General features: G+C 39.9%; 1 protein-coding gene across 3 annotated transcripts in view; it reads left to right on the top strand.

The window, feature by feature from the left end:
* The window catches only part of FLVCR2 (FLVCR choline and putative heme transporter 2), a 48,726-nt gene that overhangs the window by 1,113 nt on the left and 29,870 nt on the right, over window positions 1-17,743 (top strand). The gene's annotated exons all lie outside the window — the stretch shown is intronic.

The following is a 17,743-nucleotide window of genomic DNA, read 5'->3' as shown; positions in this document are numbered from 1 at the left end:
TCTATACTAGAAATTTCCTTTGATAATGACATCCCTTTGTAATGATGATGATCATGATGGTTCTGTTGCTTTGCATGTACGCTTAGTGCTTCTGTACTGGAGACAAATTCCTTCTGTGTCTAATCACACTTTGCCAAATAAAGCTCAATTCAATTCAATTGTATCTTCTTCACAAATGTCTATACATGGTATGTGTTATATAAACATTTTCATTTTCTGAAAAGAGGCGGGGGGGGGGGGAAAGGCCGATGTGATGTAATGATGATGATGATGATGGATTAGGAGCAGGGAGGCCTGGCTTTTAGTTCGCCTCAGCCCTGGAAACTCCTTGGGTGCCTTTGGGTCATATAATCGTTCTCAGCCCAATCTAACTTGCAAGGTTGCTATTGTTGGGAAAAACGGGAGGAGAAAGTGCCACTTTCAATTCCTGAAGGAAAGGAGGGATATTAGTCTAATAAATAATTACATGTGATCCAGACACCCAATGAATCAGTGTAGGAAAACTACTGAACAAGTAGCCAAAGGGACATTGTTAAAAATGGAAGTTTGGGATGAGGAGTTTTAAAGGTTATAGGAATGTTAATATTTTAAAAACTGCACTTCAGTAGTGTTTGACTTATTCGATGGACTTGATTTCACATTTTTTTTGCAGCAGTTGTTAAACAAAAGCAGCTGTCATAAAGTGAACTCATTTTCCACAATGGGCAGTTTCTTTACTGGAAAGTAGAAGTAAATGCCGGTTTCTGGCAAAAAAGAAAAATTGTGACCGTGGGATGCTGCTAAACACTGTAAATATGGGCTTCTTGCCTAGTGCTTTAAATGTGATCATATGCCCACAAGGGAGGGCCTGGCCATTGGAACTTTGAATCTGAGTTGTAAGTTGGAGGGTCTGTCATAAGTTCAAAGTCACAAAACTACTGGTCCTAAGTTGAGAACTACATGTATGTCTACCAAGTTCACTGTATTTTCTTGGAGTATGTATCTGTTATGATTCAGTGTTGTGAATGGATCGTTTCTAAGTTTGGGAGGTAATTCTGCTGCTATTAGGTAAAGGTAAAGGTTCCCCCGCACATGCGTGCTAGTCGTTTCCGACTCTAGGGGCCGGTGCTCATCTCCGTTTCAAAGCCGAAGAGCCAGCGCTTGTCCGATGACGTCTCTGTGGTCATGTGGCCGGCATGACTAGATGCCAAAGGCGCACGGAACGCTGTTACCTTCCCACCGTAGTGGTCCCTATTTTTCTACTTGCATTTTTACGTGCTTTTGAACTGCTAGTTTGGCAGAAGCTGGGACGAGTAACAGGAGCTCACTCTGTTACGCGGCACTCGGGATTCGACCTGCCAAACTGCCGACCTGCCAAACTGCCGACCTTCTGATCGACAAGCTCAGCGTCCTAACCCACTGAGCCACCGCGTCCCTTTTCTGCTGCTATTAGATCTGAAATAATCAGTGGTTTATACTTTAGCTCATTCTCTAGCTGCCAGAGCAAAGCACATTAACTCAGAATGGCATTACATGCCCTATACAGAACAGGATGTCTTCCCAGATTTTTTTCCCCTCATCAAGTTGGCAGTATAAATTCTAAAGGCTTTCCTTTCAAAGTGAGTTTTTCTGTCAGAGAAGTATGGCTTTGGCTTGTTGAGTAGAGAAATGGATCTATAAATTATATAAATAGAATAAAGTGTATTTATGGATTAACCATATTTTTAAAAATATATCATTGAAGAAGATTTCATGAATGAAACAAATTATGTTTGAGTGTGGAGTCTCTTTTATATTTGTGTTTGGCTGGGTGAGGAATGAAGCTGTTAAGGCAGGAATTGGTGGTTCTTTAGGCCATAATAAAGAGCTATCTCCCAGTCTGAAGGCCATGAAAAGAAAGGCGTTGTTGAAGTTCACAGGCATTGTTGAAGATCAGTTTGTTCCAGAAAGCAATTGTAGAGTAAGAGCTGTTACCATTGTGCTTAGTTGAATGTTTTGCACAAGATCATTTATTCTGATTTTGTATTATTATTTTTTGTGGGTGTAGGCTATGGAGAGATAGTATATTTTGCAGCAGCATAGAAATATAATGAAGTAACAAACTGCTGGATTCTTTTATTTGTTCCCGCAAAGAGAATTAGGGAAACAATTTTCCTACACTTTAAAGGTAAAGGTAAAGGTTCCCCCGCACATGTGTGCTAGTCGTTTCTGACTCTAGGGGCCGGTGCTCATCTCCGTTTCAAAGCCGAAGAGCCAGCGCTTGTCCGAGGACGTCTCCGTGGTCACGTGGCCAGCATGACTAGACGCCAAAGGCGCACGGAACGCTGTTACCTTCCCACCGTAGTGGTCCCTATTTTTCTACTTGCATTTTTTACGTGCTTTTGAACTGCTAGGTTGGCAGAAGCTGGGATGAGTAACAGGCGCTCACTCTGCTACGCAGCACTCGGGATTCGACCCGCCAAACTGCCGACCTTCTGATCAACAAGCTCAGCGACCTAACCCACTGAGCCACTGCGTCCCTTATTCCTACTCTTTAAAACTACATATATAGCCTGGCTACTGTTCTGGTGGTAATTAGCCCCTTCTCCAAGATAGTCCACTTCATTCCCTTCCCATGGCTTCTACTACAGCCTTGAGGCAGTTGTTTTGTTCTTTCATCAAATGTTTTAGAACTTTGACTTATTCCATTATCTAATTTCTAATAGATGCCATCCTTTTTTGAAAGTTCTGCTTCAACTATTTGCATGTAAAGCTCTATCTTTCCTCTGTTCTTGGATAATAAAACAGAGATAACAGATGTAACCTTAAAATAATACCTTTGTTGCTATGTAATAGATCAGCAAGATAATTAGTCTGATCATTTCTCTATGACTAAGTTTACTTATAATATTTTATTTATTTAAAGCATTTATATGGCCACTCATCCTATAACACTTACGTTTCTCCCAGTATCTACTAAGTTCATGCTTTCCCTAACAGGCTACAGTCCATACCTTCTGTTGAACTTTCTGGTTCCTTCAGTGATCAACATCTGTTGTTGTTGTTGTTAGCTGCGAAGTTGTGTATGACCCATTGCGACCCTATGGACAACGTTCCTCCAGGCCTTCCTGTCCTCTACCATCTTCTGGAGTCCATTTAAGCTCACACCTACTGCTTCAGTGACTCCATCCAGCCACCTCATTCTCTGTCGTCCCCTTCTTCTATTGCTCTCAACCTTTCCCAGCATTAGGCTCTTCTCCAGTGAGTCCTTCCTTCTCATTAGGTGGCCAAAGTATTTGAGTTTTAGCTTCAGGATCTGGCCTTCTAAAGAGCAGTCAGGGTTGATCTCCTCTAGGACTGACCGGTTTGATCACCTTGCAGTCCAAGGGACTCGCAGGAGTACTCTCCAGCACCATAGTTCAAAGGCCTCAATTCTTTGGCGCTCAGCCTTTTTTATGGTGCAACTGTCACTGCCATACATTGCAACTGGGAAGACCATAGCCTTGACTATACACACTTTTGTTGACAGGGTGATATCTCTGCTTTTTAGTGTGCTGTCTAGATTTGGCATGGCTTTCCTCCCAAGGAGCAAGCGTCTTTTAATTTCTTGGCTACGGTCCCCATCTGCAGTGATCTTGGAGCCCAGGAAAATAAAATCTGTCACTACCTCCATTTCTTTTTTTTTTATTGAAAAGTTTTACAATACATTTTAAGATAAAAAAGAAACAAAAAAATAGAAAAACCCCCACCTCTCCCTCCCCTCTCCACAACCCACCCCTCCCCACCCCTCCCCCCTCCCCGACTTCCCAGAGCTGAATACAGGGTATAATATTACAAACATAAGCTAAAATATGCTAACAACCCAAAAATAAAACATTAAATTCTGTCGCACTTTAACTCTCCATAGTCATCATATTGCTAACAAATAACAAATAACTAATTATACATCATATAAAACCACTACTTATTCAAATGCTAAGTGAAACTTTTTAGTCCCATATTTATTCTGAATATAATCAATCCATCTTCTCCGTTCCACAATATATCTCTGTTGCGATTGTTCTTTCAAATATGCTGAAATCTTTGCCATTTCCACCAGGTTAGAAACTTTCAAAGTCCACTCTTCTATAGTCAGCAGTTCCTCCTTCTTCCAATATTGCGCTACTAAAAGTCTCGCTGCGGTAATTAGGTTCAACATCAATTTAGTGTCTATAACAGTAGTATCTGTAATAATACCCAACAAAAAGAACTGCAGAGAAAACTTTATCCTTTTCTTAAATATCTTTTGCATATTCCACCAAATTTTAATCCAAAAAGCTACCTCCATTTCTTCCCCGTCTATTTTCCAGGAATTGAGAGGGCCAGATGCCATGTTCTTGGTTTTCTTAATGTTAAGTTTCAACCCAAGTTTTGCACTCTCCTTCTTCACCTGCAACAAGAGGCTCTTTAGTTGTTCTGCACTTTCTGCCATTAGAGTGGTATCATCTGCATATCTTAGGTGTTGATATTTCTTCCGGCAATCTTAATTCCAACTTTTGATTCATCTAGCCTTGCCTTTCTCATGATGTGCTCTGCATATAAGTTGAATAGGCAGGGTGACAGTATACAGCCTTGACAGACTCCTTTCCCAATTTTGAACCAATCAGTGGTTCCGTGTCCAGTTCTCACTGTTGCTTCTTGGCCTGCATATAGGTTTCTCAAGAGACAAATAAGATGGTATGGTATGCCCATCTCTTTAAGGACTTGCCACAGTTTGTTATGATCCACACAATCAAAGGCTTTAGCATAGTCAATGAAGAAGAAGTACGGTAGATGTTTTTCTGGAACTCTCTAGCTTTCTCCATGATCCAGCGTATGTTGGCAATTTGATCTCTAGTTCCTCTGCCTCTTCGAAATCCTGCCTGTACTTCTGGTAGTTCTCGATCCACATACTGTTGGAGTCTAGCTTGTAGGATTTTAAGCATAACTTTACTAGCATGAGAAATGAGTGCAATGGTGTGATAGTTTGAACATTCTTTGGCACTGCCTTTCTTTGGAATTGGAATGTAAACTGATCTTTTCCAATCCTGTGGCCCCTGTTGAGTTTTCCAAGTTTGCTAGCAAATTGAGTGTAGCACTTTTACTGCATCGTCTTTTAAGATTTTGAATAGCTCAGCTGGAATACTGTCACCTCCACTAGCTTTGTTGTTGCTCAGCTTTTCTACGGCCCACTTCACTTCACATTCTAGGATGTCTGGCTCGAGCTCAGTGACCACCTCATTGTGATTATCAGGGACGTTAAGCTCATTCTTGTATAGTTCTTCTGTGTAATTTTGCCACCTCTTCTTAATCTCTTCTGCCTCTGTTAGGTCCCTGCCATTTTGGTCCTTTATCATGCCCATTTTTGCATGAAACGTTCCCTTCATCTCTCCAATTTTCTTGAAAAGATCTCTGGTCCTCCCTATTCTATTGTTTTTTTCTATTTCTTTGCACTGTTTATTTAAGAAGGCATTCTTATCTCTTCTAGCTATTCTCTGGAATTCTGCATTCAATTGGGCGTATCTTTCTTTTTCTCCCTTGCCTTGCGCTTCCCTCCTTTCCTCAGCTATTTGCAAAGCTTCCTCAGACAGCCATTTTGCTTTCTTGCATTTCTTTTTCTTTGGGATGGTTTTGGTTGCTACCTGTTCTACAATGTTGCGAACCTCTGTCCATAGTTCTTCAGGCACTCTGTCTATCAGATCTAATTCCTTAAATCTATTTGTCACCTCTACTGTATATTCAACAGGGATATGATTTAATTCATACCTGAGTGGCCTAGTGCTTTTCCCTACTTTCTTCAGTTTAAACCTAAACTTTGCAATGAGAAGCTCGTGGTCTGAGCCACAATCAGCTCATGGTCTTGTTTTTACTGACTGTATAGAGCTTCTCCACCTTTGGCTGCAGAGCATATAGTAAATCTGATTTCTGTGTTGACCGTCTGGTGATGTCCATGTGTAGAGCCGTCTCTTGGGTTGTTGGAAAAGAGTGTTTGCTATGACTATTGTATTCTCTTGACAAAATTCTATCAGCCTGTGCCCTGCTTCATTTTGTACTCCAAGGCCAAACTTGCCTGTTATTCCGGTTATCTTTTGGCTTCCTACTTTAGCATTCCAATCCCCCATGATGATAAGGACATCATTTTTGGTGTTAGTTCTATAAGGTGCTGTAGGGCTTCATAGAACCAGTCAATTTCATCCTCTTCAGCACTGGTGGTTGGGGCATAGACTTGGACTGCTGTGATATTGAATGGTTTGCCTTGGATTCGAACTGAGATCATTCTGTCATTTTGAGGATTGTATCCCAGTATTGCTTTTCGTACTCTTTTATTGACTATGAAGGCTACTCCATTTCTTCTGAGGGATTCTTGCCCGCAATAGTATACCTGATGGTCATCTGAATTAAATTCACCCATTCCTGTCCATTTTAGTTCGCTGATACCTAAGATGTCGATTTTCAGTCTTGTCATCTCTTGTTTGACCACGTCCAGCTTTCCTTGATTCATGGATCTTACATTCCAGGTTCCTATGGAGAAAAAATCTTTACAGCATCGGACTTTCCTTTCACCACCAGACACATCCACAGCTGAGCGTCCTTTCGGCTTTGACCCAGTCGCTTCCTTCTTTCTGGCACTACTAGTACTACCCCTCTGCTCTTCCCCAGTAGCATATTGGACGCCTTCCGACCTGAGGGGCTCATCTTCCAGCATCATATTGTTTTGCCTTTTGGTACTGTCCATAGGGTTTTCATGGCAAAGATACTGGAGTGGGTTGCCATTTCCTTCTCCAGTGGATCACGTTTTGTCAGAACTCTCGGCTATGACCTTTCCGGCTTGGGTGGCCTTGCACTGCATAGCTCATAGCTTCATTGAATTACGCAAGCCCCTTCGCCACGACAAGGCAGTAATCCATGAAGGGGCAGTAATCCATGAAGGGGCAACTTCATCTGTTACAAGGCCCTTATTGATCATCAGGACAAAGAGAACATTGGAAGGGAGGTGTAAAGAATAGACGTGGTGAGGTGGGAACCACTTCTTCCCAGAATGACAAAGCTATTACATCAACTTTGTTTGGGTGCCTCCTAATTTCAAAACCAGGATGTGGCCATCCATATTTCTGTTGACTTGGTGGGTGGAAAGGACAAACAAGTGTAATACAAAGGGCGGGGGAGAATGGAGGGTAAAATATCTGTGCACTAGAATAGGCATATCTTCTGAGTATATAACACTCCTTATTTTTGTCTGCAGTGAAGCCATTAATTTAACCATTCCTGAGTACAAGGGTATAGAAATGAGATTTATTATTGTATCTTGTCTGAAGCTTGACAGTTTGAACTGTTATGTTTTGAAAACCTACTAATACAATTACCTGCATGATGAGCCGAGGATCAATGGATGCTGACATTCCAGAAACATGCTGACTCTGTGAAAGTCTGTAAGCTCTCTAAGCACCTCTATATTGCAAAATTGCTTTTGTATTGAGTATATTCATCTTTTGTTAGATCTTGTGTGATTAGTTAATTTACATGCTATTTATCTTTGCATTTTTTCATCCAAAGGTTACCTATGTAGGAAAAGCTGCTAATAGTTCTTTTTGTTAGGGAATACTTTGGGGTTATTCATTTTTAGTATTATATGACCGGAATAAAGCTCTGTCTAGTTACTAAAATCTATTGTAGAAATTTTTGTAAGCTTATTTGCCCATTTTAGATTATTTCTAACACTGTTTCTTAGCTGGCTGATGAATTATGGAATTCGAAGTTTGCACATCTTACAATTGCCAAGTTTGAAAATAATTGATCTAGATTCTAGATGGTATCCTTTGATGCAAAGTTTTTTATGCCTACAATGCCAAATCATGGACCTCTTTCTGCTGATTTTCTAGATTTGTCTCTGATTCCTAGTATGCTTAAACTTTTCCGGTAACCTTCTCAGCAGATATACTCTTAGTGTATTGATTTCATGATAGTTGGCAGTCCAAAGTAGACTTTAGTGGTATGTTAACTAGATGTATAATCTACAAATGAAGTCAGAAACTAGAATAGGGCTATTGTAGTAATGATGTTCAGGTAAAAACATAGCTTATTGATAAAATATGCCTTATTCAGAACATCCATTCATCTACCTGCATGTTTTAGGACGTGTGTTCTATACTGTATGTGTTCTTCTGATGTATCTGGAAATATCTGAAAACTAAAATTCCTTTTTCTGAGCAAGTTATCTGAAAGTTACAGAAAAGCCATTTTGCACAAGAGGTGTTAGCAGTGGAGAGTAGGAAGGAAATGAAGATTAAAAAGTATTGGCTGGTTAATAATAATCTGTCTAATCTTATTAACAAAAATATTGTAGCAATAATATATTAAATTCATTTCCAAAGACTTTGGGAAGAATTATTATTATGGAATATTCCATATTTGAATTTAAAAAGGAGACCTTGATATGGATACATAGTTGATGTGGGTTTTTTTGGTAATTAAGGTTGTTTTATCCTTGCACAAAATGGGTTGTATACTATGATTGTGTTAATCCTTTTTTTTATCTCCAGGAGTCGATGGATGGTCATATAAATAATGTAAATGAATACATAAATCTTCACTTATGATAAATTACTGTGTAGGCAGAGTTAACAATCAGTATTGGGTAATTGCCTCTTCCTTGTTTTGAAGTCAGGCACTGTGAATTGAGGGAGGATTGCAAAAGCCTAAAAGGTTTGCATGGAGTGATGAAATTTAGAATCTTGAAATCCAAGCAGGTGCACAAATCAAAAACAAAATGAAAATGATTCTGCTCCTTTAGAGTACAACTAAGTAGGATTCATGAAAATAATTCATAAAAATTATTTTGCCAAACTTGCCAAACTTTAAAGCCATTTCAGCTTTATTGGACTTCAGATCCTATTTGGGAACCATTTGGGAATGAGCAGCATACAGATTTGGGGGAACAAAATACATAAATACCTGTCCATCCATAAACTGTGGACTGTACAGTCAAAGAGATAGATTTCACAGTAGACATATGATACTATTCAGTAGAGTTTTTCCTTCAGCATTTTTTGGCATAGCATTTCCCAGGTTGGGAAAAACTGGTACAATCAAATGAATTGTAACATTGTACAGGTAATCCTCAAATTATGATCACAATTGAGCCCAAAATTTTCATTGCTAAGCAAGATGGTTGTTAAATGAGTTTTGCCCCATTTTGCAACCTTTTGTCATTGTGAATCACTGCAGTTGTTAAGTTAGTAACACGATTGTTAAATGGATCTGACTTCCCCAGTGACGTTGCTTGTCATAGGGTTGCAAAAGGTGATCACATGACCCCTGGACACTGGAACTGTCATCATACATGCCAGTTCCTAAGTGTCTGAAATTTGATCACATGACCATGGGAATGCACAAATGGGCATAAGTGTGAAAAAGGTAATAAGTTACTCCGCTGTTGTAACTTTAAACAATCATTAAGCAAATGGTTCTAAGTTGAGGATTGCCTGTAACTGCAAGGAGAGAGCCAAGCTGATGTGGTCATTTAGGGTTCTGTGCTAGTCCAGTTTTAGGCAAAAAGAGAGATGGGTGTTCTTGGGCCACTCAGTCTCAGACCTAGAAAGACATAAAGAAACCATTTTTAAAATGCAAGGGACATTCCAGAGTTAGGTGCTGTCTCTTAATTGTTTCTAAAGTTCTCGGGTCAAACAGGTTGATTCCAGGCAAAAATGCAGTTTCTCCAGAAATAACTAGATTTGTAAATCTAGTTGTAAGCTTGAATGGAAAGTAACAGTAAAGAAATAAATAATTTATCCCTGCATAGTATCTTTAGAATTACTTTACTTGGATTTTAGAAAAGCTCTAACTGTATGTTCCTATTTGTAGAGCTACCATGAAGTTTACAGCAGCAAGATGCCAAGTTACATGGAGCAAGGACTCCTATTAGCTCTTGCACATTCATATGCTTGATGGAGAAAATGGAAGCATAAAAGCAGTTTGTTATGGCTGGGAGGTGAGACTTCATCAGAATATTTTAGGTGTATAGTTACTGCAGTTTAGCATAGCTGATTGTCGTTCTCCACTATGTTAACAGGCTTACAGATCATTTAACCATATATCCACGATGATGAATGGATCATATTTCTATTTAAAATCATATCAATCAATACATACACATTTCTGTTTTCTCATAATCTTGTAATTGTATATAATACTTGGCCTCTTCATACTTTGCTATCAATTAGATGTCTAACATAGGACTTTAATTATTTGGACTAATATTTAAAGTCTCAAAATACTTTCAGCAGATTTCGGCATGTCAGAAGTATTAGATATTGATGCAGATTGTGTGTGTGTGTAAATATTCCTGACCTTCTATGGGTTCTTCCCTTGACTAGCACAAAGGTGATTCTTTAAAACTTCAAGACGTTTTTATCTAGAACATCATTTTTCACCCTTGGCAATTTGAAGGTGGTGGGGGGACATCAACTCCCAGAATCCTCCAGCCAGCCAAGAAGGAGATTCTGGTCCTCCCAGAGTGTCCATGGACTGCAGCTCTCCCAATTCTAACTTTACATGTACTGCATCCTCCCAGCAATCTTTCTTTAGCTGCTCAGAAGATTCACCCTTTCTCTCCCCTTGTGAAATCTCTTCATTTGCTGAAACTCATAAGCATGGGGAAAATTAATGCATCTGTTTATGCATTTGAGCATTCCTGAGAGTGAAAATTCAACCTGAATAATGACTAGTGAAGTTGTCATGAAGCTGTTATAACAGAAAGGAGATTTATTTGCTGGAAATTGATTACAGGGATAACAAAGACTAGCATTTGGCTAACTGCATTGTGGCAGGATGAGAGTAAAAAAACCCATGTGTGTGCACTCTGTGTGTGGGTTTGTGGGTTTGTGTGTCCAGGGAAAAAAGATAGGAGGAAGTGATCTCAGATTTGCAATCTTGTGAAGAAAAAGCAAGCAAATTAATAGACTAATTAATCAATAGAAGTAAATTAATAGAGTATATTTTTAACTCTCTATACCTTTGGTTTGTAGGTCACGAGATGCTATGAGTCAATGCTATTGGATTTGTATCTCCAAGAAGCAGGCTGTAGATAACAATTGTATATGTAACATTTAAAAAGATGATGAATTTGAAATTCAGGATGGTTGATAGGCCATCTCCACTTATAGTGTTCAGATCATATCTCTTTAAGAATGTTCCTGTGGCATTGCATTGTCTGCTTTCGTGTTATGTATGTACCTGGAACTTGCTTATTCAGTTCCTGAATCACTCAGTGCCCAAGACATCTATCAGAAATTAAAGCCCCTAAAATTAAATTGTGGCTATTTGTGCCACAGATTGAATGCACCTATACCTTTCCAAATAATGCAATGTGACACATACTCTTTGTGGTTTCTGTCATGCCATTTTCTGGGACACTTCATGCCATGCCTTCTAATTCTTTGTTGTTTTACTTTCTCAGAAAGAGTTAGTTACCAGCCTATGATCATGGTGTATGCCAAATTTTCTTAGTGCTGTATTTTTCTGCATAATTTTTACAGATGAAACTTGGAATTTCCCTACTGATATTCCTGTTGTGCATATGCACGCACAAATATATGCTGATTTGGCTAGTTAAGCAAGAACACCCGTAGTTTGAACATTGCTAATAATAAAAATGATGCTTTTCAGGCGTTCCTTTTGTAGGATGAAGAGGTCAGAAACTTGTTTTGTTAGCTTTGCAAGATGTTTGGTCCTAAGAAATATTAATGCCTAATTTCCTGTTTTGTTGTGAAAGTTGTGTTTGTGAGGAGATCATCTTTATAACTGATTTGACATAGCAGCTATTTTTGTAATAGAAAAACCATTTTCCTGCTCACAAGAAGTTCTTAAAATTCCAGTTATGTTTCCCCAGTCCCAAAAGATTAGGGAGTCATCTTCTAGTAGCGTTTGTCAACTTTATAAACTGTAACGTTTATGGACTTCAGCTCCCAGAATTCGCCAGCCAGCATGCTGGCTGAGGAATACTGGGATTTGAAATCCATATATGTTACAAATGCCAAGGTTGTTTTAGAAATTGCCTGGATTGGCTGCTGAGCTGATAGTTTTGGAAAGGGAGAAGGCAGAAATGCAAGTTGACAGAGTAATAGAGTGGGCCATGATTCTTCAGTAAAGCAAGATACAATCTATATAAGGAAATGAAACTATAAGGAAAACTAGCTAAGCATTATCTCAAGCAGGGCTTTTTTTGTCATAGAACGCTCAGAACGGAATTCCGGCACCTTTTTTGGATGGAACCTTGTAGGGTAGGCAAGGTGGGTTGTATGACATGTGTGAGTTCCGGCACCTTTTTCTTTTACAAAAAAAGCACTGATCTCAAGTGTGGTTCTGGTCAGACCCACATATATTGTAATGGCCATGTGGGAAAAACTAAGTTGTACTGTAACACAGTTTTTTTAGGTTTTAAACAAAGCAAATATACAGTAAGAGAAATTAGACAAAGCAGACCTGGAGTTTGGAGTGGACATGGCATCCTTAATTGTTATTTGAAGTGTTATACTTAATATGTATTTTGTGGTCTTTAACTTTAATTAGGTTTTCCAAGAGCCCTAACTTGATGTAATGTATCAGATTCAATTCTTCAATTGGTGTTCGCTTTAAAGAATAAAAAAGCATTCTAATGCTGAGAGAAGACTTTTATTTCATCAGTAGGAGCCAGTATTCTTTTTGAATTATAATCCTGCCCTTGAGAGATTGCAGGATGCCAGCAAGGACTGCATTTATTTTTTCCAAAAATAAATCATTATCTTCTATTTTTCCAGTGCCAAGTTGTTCAGTAATTTGGAAGGGAATTAGTCTATTCAATCTTAATTCCTTTGAAAGACCTGCCAGACTTACTTTAATCATTAATGGGCAAAATATTTCCTGGAGAACCTATTCAGCCAATCCATATAGGAAGCTGAACCGAAAGAAAGTGGCTCCTTGTGTGAAAAAAAAATTGAATCACGATAAGGACAAATTCATTGGCTAAATGAATTGGTGCTTTTTAATACATTTATAGTATAAAGAAAAAGAAAAAAGTAACATTATAATACATATTCCTTTTCTTTATATTTTCCTTGCTGTATTATACTGATCTTTATTAAATCTCACTAATTATAAAGAAAATGAAGAATATTATGTTAATAGCATGAACATAGCTGCCCGTGGAGCTGAGGACTGCCCCTGACCTCCGTTCATTCCGCTGGGACCTGAAGACCTGGCTCTTCGAGCTCTCTGGCCCAGGCTGAGGATTTAATCTTATTTTAACTGGGGTTTTATTTATACAGGGACAAATTTAATTTTTTTAAACTTGTTTTTAACTTTTGTATTTTGGTTTTTAATTACCCTGTAAACCGCCCTGAGTCCTTCGGGAAAGGGTGGTATATAAATGTAATAAAATAAATAAAATAAATAATAAATGCTTATTAAATAAGCATGAGCCTTGGTGGAGCAGTGGGCTAATGCCTCCTTAAGTAACACCAGCTGTCTGCAATTAGTGCAGGTTCGCATCCCACCAGGCTCAAGGTTGACTCAGCCTTCCATCCTTCCGAGGTAGGTAAAATGAGGACCCAGATTGTTGGGGGCAATAAGCTGACTTTGTAATAATGCCACTTGGGGGGTGTATGAAAGCCCTAATAAGCAGGCATAGACATAGAATGAAGGCTACTGCTAAGCTTGTAAGCCGCCCTGAGTCTTCGGAGAAGGGCGGGATATAAATGGAATTAAAAAAATAAAAAAATAAAAATAAAATAAAGGTAAAAAATATAAATGACAAACAATAAAAGTCTTTTACAATGAAATAGTTAACTGGCAAGCAGAACAATGAAACAGGGCTATCTCACTTTAGCTGATTAGCTAGCAGAGATTTTATCCGTCAGAACACCAATATATGGTTTTATTACTAGGTTGATAATATCTGTTTCAAGGTCATATCTAGGGTGATATAATCTGGGAAACCCATCCTCCAAGACCTGCCTAAATCATGTTTTTCTTCTCTCTTATGGTGAACAGAGAGCTGTTTCTTTCCTTCAGTCTTTTTTCTTTCTTGCTTTTTCTTCTCTTTCATTTTGCCTGGCAGTCCTTCCTTCCATGGATTATGGGAGTGGAGAGGTGTCCATGGACAGTGCTGCTCATTTTCTCAACTGTCTTTAAAAAGTAGCCTTGGGTGTCTCAGAAAAGGCTTTGGAGGGCTGAGTATGGCCTACAACAGGGGTGTCAAACTCAATTTCATTGAGGGCCGCATCAGCATTGCGGTTGCCCTCAGGGGGCCGGGTGGGCGTGGCCTGGGTGGGCGTGGCCTACTGGGTGGGTGTGGCTAAAGTGCGTATGGCCTACTGGGTGGGCATGGCCAGCTCTACATCGTTCGCGTCAAGGGTGCCTATGGGGGCCCGGGCAGGAGTGGGGACAGATCTGAGGGTCTCTGGCAGAAGGAGGGTCTCTGGGCCAGGGCCAAGGCAGTGGGGGCCGTTCCCTCACTGTTTCCAGGATGGCTTCATGGGCCGCATGAAACCACTTCCCGGGCCAGATCTGGCCCCCGGGCCTTGTGTTTGACATGTCTGGCCTACAAGCTTTGCAACTATAACAGTGTTTCTCAGCCTTAACAATTCTTCAGCACACTTTCTGGAGAATTCTGGAAGTTGTAGTCCACCAATCTTGAAATTGCCATGGCTGAGAAATAATGGACTATAAAGTCTTTGGCTGCTTTCAAAAGCAATACTTCCGCAATTTTCAGACAGGTGCGTAAATCAGACAGAATGAAAGTGGGCAACAATGAACAGGCAACATTGTTTTTAAAAGTATTTTTAAATAATATTTAGCTTCATTTCTCGAAATCCCTCTGTTAACAGTATTCACAAAATATTGCTCCCAAATGCTTTTGAAGCATCAAATCAATTTTCTGCCAACCGATAAAGCTACATTACAATCTGTTTCTGATCTTGGTGAAAATAAATGAAATATTGACTATCATACTGCCGAAGACTGTAATTTTAAACTATCAGAAGCCTCAAATGGAAATATTTATGAGAATAAGCTAGAAAGCTTGGGACGTTGGTTTTGAAGAAAGGCAACTGTGGGGGACATGACTGAAGTATATAAAATTATATATAGCATGAAGAAAGTTGGAAAGTCTTTTTTTCTTCTTTTCAAATATTAGAACCAGAGATCATTCAATAAAGCTAAACAGATTTTGAGCAGATGAAAGAAAGCATCCCTTAGCACAGTGATGGCGAAAGAGTGCCCCAAAACAGCCCCGCCTCCTGCTGCACCCCCTGCTCTGCCCCTGCCCGCAGGGCCACCCATCACCTCCACGGCCCACTGCAGTAGATCACCCAGGTGGTCCTGCAGCGCCATGGCGGCCACACCCTCCACCTATCCCCCACAGCATCATCTGATCCCGATGGGCACTAAGGTGGAGTCTTGTCCCCACTGCCTGGCTGCCATGTCCTTGGCTGCACTTTGTTGCTCCGCATGGGCTGTGCCCAGGGGCAACTCTCCTCTGGGGGGGGCTGCTGGCAAGGAGGGGGCCACAGGGGGAGACGGGGCTACCAATATGGCAGTGGAACAGTGGTAGGAGAGGGGTGTGTGTGTGTGCGTCTTGCTTGCAAGCACTCTGAGGCATCTGGATGTCCATTGTGAGAAGTGATGCTGGAGTAAGATGGGCCTCTGCCAGAACAAACAGGCCTGTCCTTACATTCTTAGGATATGAATATATATTTACATTACAAAGAAAATAACCGAGCTGTCTTTTTTTTCTTTGGTGTGCAAGAAACTAGGAAACTTTGGAAACTAGGAGAAGATCTTCCATCATAACTGAATGGGAACTTTATCTATTTCTATTAGCGACGCTTCTTCCATAAATAGAAACAAAAAGATGCATAATTCCCTTTCTACTACGAGCTTTTGTGTGTCCTCATAACTTGCCACTTTGGGTGGAAGGGGTATACAGACAGAATGGGTAACATTGGGTTATGACCCTAAGGATCATTACAGAACCCTTAGTCTGAAGCAGAACACAAATATATTAGTGGATCACCAAATTTCTTTGCCAGGTTACGTTTGGTGAGGCAATTGCTACTTACAGGAATGTTTTGGAAAGTGAATAAATTAAGTAGTTTGCAGTTTCCTTTTCCAACTGAAAGATTACAGTATTGACAATATATTGATATTGGCCTTTTCTTGCACAGTATAATAACTTAGATATGTTTTGCATGAGATGTACATTTTTAATGTACCTGTCTTGTATATGTATATGTGTGTATATATACATATGCATATACATATACGTGTGTGATATGTATATATATATGAGATATGTGTATAATCCCGAGTGCCGCGTAGCAGAGTGAGCGCCTGTTACTTGTCCCAGCTTCTGCCAACCTAGCAGTTCGAAAGCACGTAAAAATGCAAGTAGAAAAATAGGGACCACTACACTGGGAAGGTAACAGCATTCTGTGCGCCTTTGGCGTCTAGTCATGCCGGCCACATGACCACGGAGACGTCCTCGGACAAGCGTTGGCTCTTCAGCTTTGAAACGGAGATGAGCACCGGCCCCTAGAGTCGGAAACGACTAGCACGCATGTGCGGGGGAACCTTTACCTATACACACACAGAGACATACCCACACCCACACACAAATACACACTGTATAGACACTCGTGCCAACAGAGTGGGCCTACTGTGGATCCTGTCAGTCAAAGAACTCTGATTATTGTCATCCAGAACAGCCTTCTCTGCTATAGCATCTTTCCTTTGGATCATCCTATCCTCCAAGGTGAGATCTGCGTCTACCCTCCTACTCTTCTATTAGAGCCTGAAGACCTGGCTCTGCCACGTGGCCTTGGGACCCAATGGGGGAGAACCACACTAGTGGTGGCTAATATATTAATAGTAAACCCCATCTCCCACAGCCCTCCCTGCTTCCCCGCCTGCCCATCTTTTATGCTCCTATTGTTTTATGCTCATTGTTTTCTTTGCCATTATTTATTCTATTGTTTCATTACTTTGCTACTGTTATATATACATATCTTTTCATTTCCATTTTAATTGTTGTGAGCTGCCTAGAATAGCCCCATGGTGAGATAGGTGACATAAATTTAATGATAATAATTTAAGACCATCAAACATTCACATCTGCCTATATCAAGTCCTTGGGAAGGACGCGATAGGGGGATTAAAAATGACAGATCCAGCATAAACATCTGGCTGACTACATGACAAACCATAATAATAATATAAAGATAATGGTGAATTTGATCCTCTTCAGGTTATACTTTTCAGGCATGTACATTATGGTGATGAGCTTCAGGATATGGGATAATAAAGAAGGACTCTAGGGCAGTGCCTGGCAAGTGAAGACCTCCAACAAACATTGTGGGAGTTAATGATTTGTAGGCTTAGTTGGCATCCTTGGTTCTACCATGGAGACAAGTTTGTTTCTAAAAAGTTAAATGTGACACAAAGTTCATTTCAGAATTTGGATGTGTCTTCCAAACACAGAAGATGGGAATAACTTGGTACCTGTGAACACTTTTCTCAGTACTCTTTCCTCATATGTTTCTACTGTGTGTTTTAGCTTGCTGACCTTCAATTTTGTTTTACTCTGCTGTTGTGAAACAGCTTGGGACAATAACAAACAAAGTTACCACAGAAAATCATAATAACAGACGTTCTGATTCCACATGTAAAACGCAGCCTGTGGAAACAGCTTTGATTTTGCTTTGTTCATTATCAGGCAGCTTGGACACTAGTCTCA

Source organism: Vipera ursinii (genome assembly GCF_947247035.1).
Source record: "Vipera ursinii genome assembly, chromosome: 1".
NCBI classification, from domain to species: domain Eukaryota; kingdom Metazoa; phylum Chordata; class Lepidosauria; order Squamata; family Viperidae; genus Vipera; species Vipera ursinii.
The sequence above is the reverse complement of the archived record's forward strand: the minus strand, read 5'-3'. Positions and strand labels throughout refer to the sequence as shown.